This window comes from Triticum dicoccoides, chromosome 3B, assembly GCF_002162155.2.
Source record: "Triticum dicoccoides isolate Atlit2015 ecotype Zavitan chromosome 3B, WEW_v2.0, whole genome shotgun sequence".
Taxonomy (NCBI): Eukaryota; Viridiplantae; Streptophyta; class Magnoliopsida; order Poales; family Poaceae; genus Triticum; species Triticum dicoccoides.
This window is the reverse complement of record NC_041385.1, coordinates 742,152,577-742,158,624: the sequence shown is the minus strand read 5'-3', so window position 1 is coordinate 742,158,624 and position 6,048 is coordinate 742,152,577.

Here is a 6,048-nt window from a genome sequence, read left to right as displayed (position 1 = left end):
GCCGTGAACTCTGGTGGAGGCGGCACGGAGTTCAGGGGAACAACGAATAGCAGCTCCTGGCGGTGCGCGGCTTCTTCAAGCCGTTTCTTCGCTACAAAATTAGCCTCAGCCTCCGCCAGCTTCTTCAGCGCGGCGGCCTCCGCCTTCTCTGCCTCCGCCTTCTGCAGGCGGGTGGCTTCCTACTCCTCGCACGCCTCCCGCGGGTTTTGCTCCTGCGCCTCCCAGAGGTCGATAGCCGGATCGATTCGCCGGGTGGTGGTGGAGGTCTCTGCCGACCTAATGACAGAGGCGACAGTCGACTTCTCAAGGGAGAGCGGGGCCCTAAGTCAAGAAAAATAAAGCAAGGAAGCTTAGACAGAATCAGCAAGAAAGAAAACACACAAGAAAAGATACTTACGCCGACACCATGGGAGGCACCTTCGGGAGCTTCTGAAACTTGGCCACCTTCGCTGCGGCCTCCTTCCGCCTGGTCGCGGCAGCCAGGTTCTTGGCCTTCTTCGACGCGCTGCCAAACAAGACGGCGCCCTACTTTCGCTTACGCGTGCCGCCTCGAGCAGTCGGCTCGCCGGAGGGGCCCGCGCCCGCTTTGCCGGCGCCTCGCGCGAGGCACGGCTCATCTTCCTGATCGTCATCGTCGGGCCAAGTCTCGATGCCGCCCCCTTCTTTGGAGCTGCCTGCTCCGTCGCCACCGCCTACAGCGTCGTCCTCCAAGGCGGCCGCCCCCAAGTCGGGGTCGTCCATGTCGCTTACCTCCCGCCCCGGCTGGTAGTTTTCCACCCGGCCCCATGACGATGGCCGTCGCCGGAGACATGTAGATCTACGTCCAAAAGATTGACTGCTCAAGACCAATATCAAGACCAAGGCAAGTACTAAAAAGAAAGAGCTGAACAACTTACAGCAGGTGGCGGGTTGGCGCGGGAGTATGGCCGCTTGCCAAACTGCCAAGACCCCTCCGACAGCTTGAGGTCGGCGATCTCATTCACCATCCAGGCCACCTCAGCAGTCGACATGTCCCTTGTGCACATCCGGCTCGGGTCGTGGTGCCCGCTCATGCGACAGATCAGATGAGGCCGGCCTTGGAGCGGGAGAACCCAGTGCTCGACAAAGGCGACCAACAAGTCGGACGCCATGAGGCCCTCCGCCTTCGTCAGCACACGAAGCCGGTTGATGGCGGCGGTGGTGTCGGCCGACACGGGCTTCGGCTTGTAGCCCCAGTTGGCCCAAGGTTCAGCCGGAGGGCCGGCTTCGTAGGGCGGCAAGTTGATGAAGTCGATTGCCGGGTCGATGTTCTCCACATAGAAATATGATTTCTGCCACAGTTTCACCGACTGTGACAGCTTGATGACGGGGAAGGCGTTCTTCACTGACGGCTGGCGCACCACGACGAAGGCACTGCACTGGGCCGCCTTCTCCTTAGCGGAGGTGCCTGGCTTGGTGTATAAGAAGGCTCCCCACAGCTCGATGGTGGGGAGGATGCCGAGGTAGCCCTCGCACGTCGTGACGAAGGCGGACAGCAGCGTCATGGTGTTGGGCGTTAGGTGATGCGGCTGGAGACGGTGGAACTCCATGAAGGAGCGGAAGAATCCTCTCACAGGCAGGCCAAAGCCACGGAGGAAGTGCGAGCGGAAGACAACCTTCTCGTTTCCTTGCGACGCCAGCGAGATCTCCTTTTCCGGCGGCACACGCACCTTGACGAAGCTCGCGCCGGGCAATCGACGTGTGGCCCGGAGGAAGGTGAGGTGGTCGTCGATCACCACCGATCTGTCCCAGTCCCCTACCTTCTCGCGCGCCATGGATTCCAAGCGGGATCAAGCGAGAAGCTTGGGGCGAAGGATCCTGACGGCGGCGAGCTGCGGCGGCGCCTCGGCGGAGCGCGGAGATGCGGGCAGAGAAGCAAGAAGGTGAAAATGGCGATGGGAGGGGAGGGCGCGCGTGCTCCGCCGCTCCCCCTCCTCCCCCTACTTATAGCCATCGGGCTACGAAGCCAAGGAGGCGGGGCATGGGATCATGGGATTAACTACGCCCACGACCCCACGACCCCGCGTTTATTTCGCAAAGTTAGCGCCGCTCCCCTTGGAATCGCAACCGCGCGCCTCGGTCGTAGTGGATCCTCCTGCACACTGAGGCCTGGTGGTGGCGGGCCCGGCCCACTGTCACGTCCCATCGTGAGCGTGGGTTGGCAGGCTGGCCGGGCTAGCGGGCGCTGCATGGCGTACTTGCAGCGGGCGGCAGGCCTAGAGGCTTAGCAAGCACGTTACCTGGTTCCCGCCTTGGCGTTTTGAAATTAGCAAACGAGCCCGCCTGGTCATGTCGGATCTCGGCAACCGGCACGCCAGGAGGCGGGACCAAGCATTTAGCAAGAGCACGACGGAGAAAGAAACCGTTGAGGCTTCTCGACTTATCAGCTGCGACGCCTCACCAGCTTTGGGGACTACTATCGGAGTAATGGGCCACGGTTGGCCTAAACCGAGTCCATGAACCTTTCAAGACATTGGGCCGGCAGCGCCCCACGAGCCTCCAGAATGAAGCGCCGCCTTCTGGTGGCCGGCTGCCAGAAGACGGCCAAATGCCTGAAGACGGCACCAAGACGAGCCGACTCCTAGCAGGCGGCCTCCAGAGAGGCCGGCTCCTAGCAGGTGGCCCACGACGCCCTCAGAGTCTGCGCCCCCCCATTAAGAAGACAAGACAGGGTGAGGCTATAGTGTAGCCCATCACCCCCATATCCAGGGCCTGGCGTGGCCATAGTGCCCCGTACAGGCGGAGATCTCCGCACGACGCGACACTGTTGCCACTCCACCCTTGACGTCACCCTTGTCAGGCAGGGCCTGCTCCCACGATGGCCTGTCGGTACGGCTTGCAGGCAGCGGGCCCTATCAGGCAGCGAGGGCCCGGAAGGCGTCATAGTATAGGACCTTGAGAAGAAGTGTGAGTAAGTCTAGAGGGGGGTGATTAGACTACTTGACCAAATAAAAATTAAGCCTTTTCCCAATTTTAGTTTTTGGCAGATTTTAGCAATATTAGCACAGGTCAAGCAATCTTCACACAATTCAAGCAAGCATGCAAAGAGTATATGAGCAGCGGAAAGTAAAGCATGCAACTTGCAAGAATGTAAAGGGAAGGGTTTGGAGATTTCAAACGCAATTGGAGACACAGATGTTTTTGTCGTGGTTCTGATAGGTGGTGCTATCGTACATCCACATTGATGGAGACTTCAACCCACGAAGGGTAACGGTTGCGCGAGTCCACGAAGGGCTCCACCCAAGAAGGGTCCACGAAGAAGCAACCTTGTCTATCCCACCATGGTCGTCGCCCACGAAGGACTTGCCTCACTAGCGATAGATCTTCACGAAGTAGGCGATCTCCTTGCCCTTACAAACTCCTGGTTCAACTCCACAATCTTGTCGGAGGCTCCCAAGTGACACCTAGCCAATCTAGGAGACACCACTCTCCAAGAAGTAACAAATGGTGTGTTGGTGATGAACTCCTTGCTCTTGTGCTTCAAATGATAGTCTCCCCAACACTCAACTCTCTCTCATAGGATTTGGATCTGGTGGAAAGAAGATTTGAGTGGAAAGCAACTTGGGGAAGGCTAGAGATCAAGATTCATATGGTAGGAATGGAATATCTTGGCCTCAACACATGAGTAGGTAGTTCTCCATTAGTGCAGAACTGGCCTTTAGTGCCGGTTCGTGACGGCCTTTAGTGCCGGTTCGGCAACCGGCACTAAAGAGTGGGGACTAAAGCCGCCCCCCCTTTAGTACCGGTTCGTCATGAACCGGCGCTAAAGCGCAAACACGTGGCACGAGTCAGGCTCGGGTGCGCGTAGGGCTTTAGTACCAGTTGGTAACACCAACCAGTACTAAATGTTTGGTTTTTTTTAATTTTTCCTTTAATTTTGTGTTTTCAATTTAATTTAGTAATTGTTTTACATTATAATGATTTGTTAAATCCATATCCATATTATACTTGATCACCTAATTAGGTGATCAAGTATAATATATATGGATATGGCATATATACTTGATCACTTAGGTAGGATCCATCCAGCTGAAACTAATCTGTGATTTCTTTCATTAAATGATATAATAACTCATCATAATATCATCATATTAATATAAAAAAATTGCATCATATAATCAACATGAGTATATATATACTCTAGCTAGCTAGCTAAAAATCATCATAGTCGTCATTATCACTATTTAATCATCATAGTCATTACCGCTATCTAATCACCACCAACACTAGCTTAAAGAAGAAACATTCACTTGTACCAGAAGCAAAAATATCATCGAGTTCAACATGATTGTCATGATATTATAAGTGTTCATATATAACACCACAAAAGCAAATCACTCTTTGAGATTAAGTTCAAAACGAAGAACACGGACATGAAAGGACAAGTACTAAGAGCATGAACTAGCTAAATCACTCCTGCTGCTGCTCTCTCTCTCAGGTAAAATAGCATAGACATGCATAGCTCTCCTGATTCATCATACTGGAGCATGCAGATGAACCTGTCCCCTAATCGTCGGCTGCGCTTCTCATTGCTGCCCCCTAGTACTTCTCTGTGATCGTTAATAATTTTCCTCCAATTTTCACTATTAAGCATTCATCGCTTCTAGAAATCCTGAATGCACTCATGTGCAATGCAGGATATCTTGGTCGTAGGCTAACAATTGACATGTGACCTTTAGTCTCGATCCCCTGAGGCACAACTGTCATCGGGAGTCCCTGTTGAAGAACATCGTATAGTACTTAATTAATTAATATACTTAGCAATGAAAATTTAGCAAAAAAATATGTATGCAAAAGATGCACTGAGGACAAATAGTAAAAATCTTACCATCATTCCTAAATAGATGTGACAGTAGTTCAATACGATCACTATTGGTCGCATGTTTTGAGTACTAACATTTCTAAGTCCAGGAAGAAATTTGTCTTGACAGTATGAAGATCCTCAAGTCATGAAACATAATGACTTATCTCCTTGCAGTTTAGTTCAGCTCCGAGACAGTAGTATGTCCTGTCTACCAAGCGTCGGACATGTTTGCTTGAATGGAAATAAGTTGTCAATAGAAATTAGTTGTCAATTATTTTTGAATAAGCAATATCAAAGACAAAAATATAGTTGAGAAGAACTCACATAATGCTAGAACTGGAGGCATTTGCACATCGATCCATATGTCTCTATTACCTTCAATATCATCTTCCGGACGAATATCAAAGGTGATAACCATATCAGGCTCAAATGCATAAGCCTTGCATAGTGCTTGCCAAGTTTTGCATTCAAAATAGGTGTACGTCTTTGCATTGTATACTTTGACGTTGAAAGTATAATCATGCTCAGTTTTCAGGTAAACTCTCTTTACCTCCATAGTTTCCATATCATTGAAACTTATCTTATCCAAGACAAAAATTCTTGCATGGCAGGGGATGCGCTAGTAGAATAGTGAAAATTGAAAATTATAAGTCAGGCAAATGAAGCATATATAAGTCATGCTTAAGTACGAAAAAAGACTTGTCGTTGTGACTTACTGTATCGAATTCGAAGGTCTCGTCCAGCTTGATGCTGAATCACCTATCATCAACAAGGAAATTTATGTCGCACAGGTCACGCTGGTCTTCACAGTATTCGCACATAATAAATTTTTTTCCGTCGTCAGACGACATTTCCTATATATGTTCATATAGGCGAAACATTAAACACTTACTAATTCAATTAATTCAACTAATTTAACTAAGCATTTACTAAAAATAAACTAGTTCTATTAATTCAACTAGTTCAAATAATCTCATATACCTAAATTTTCTTACTAAAAATAAACTAGTTCTATTAATTCAACTAGTTCAAATAATCTCATATACCTAAATTTTCTTACTAAAAATAAACTAGTTCTATTAATTCAACTAGTTCAAATAATCTCATATACCTAAAGTTTCTTACTAAAAGTAAACTAGTTCTATTAATTCAACTAGTTCAAATAATCTCATATACCTACATTTTCTTACTAAAAATAAACTAGTTATATCAATTCAACTAGTTCA